We start from the raw sequence: 548 nt of genomic DNA on the forward strand, positions 1-548 counted from the left end.
TTTGGAAACAGATCTTTTTCCTCTAGGAATTATGCTTCAAAAGTGTCTCTTGCATGAGTATTTACACTAAATTTGATAAAGCTAAACAAGTTGCAGAACTGTCCTTAATTTTGAGAGGATAATAGTGAACCAACTACTTATCTTTGGCTCTGAGAATCTGAAGTAATACTCTCTAGAACATTGTGCATGTTTTCCAGTGCCTTGACTTCAAAATTATTTGCTTTAATGATGAAATGTACATATGCATGTGTGCTATCCAAACAGTAAAATCTAAAGATTAAACCTGGGTTGTGAAGCAGCTGAGTTTATTAGTAATTAGAGAGCTTCTAGTTTATTTTATCTGAGTGAATTTGCTGTGTTAGCAATACTAATTTTTGAGGTTTCTCAAATCCTGATGCTCTGTCAATTGTTCTGCCACATCTCTTATGTTCATACGGTGTCAGTTTGTTGGCGATCATCACGTTTGTCACTTCTGCATCACGAAATGATGCCTCAACTCCAATGGCAATTTTTGTTGCTTGATTGGAAATAAGTTGACTTGCTATGAA

This window comes from Nesoenas mayeri (genome assembly GCF_963082525.1).
Source record: "Nesoenas mayeri genome assembly, chromosome: 12".
Lineage (NCBI taxonomy): Eukaryota > Metazoa > Chordata > Aves > Columbiformes > Columbidae > Nesoenas > Nesoenas mayeri.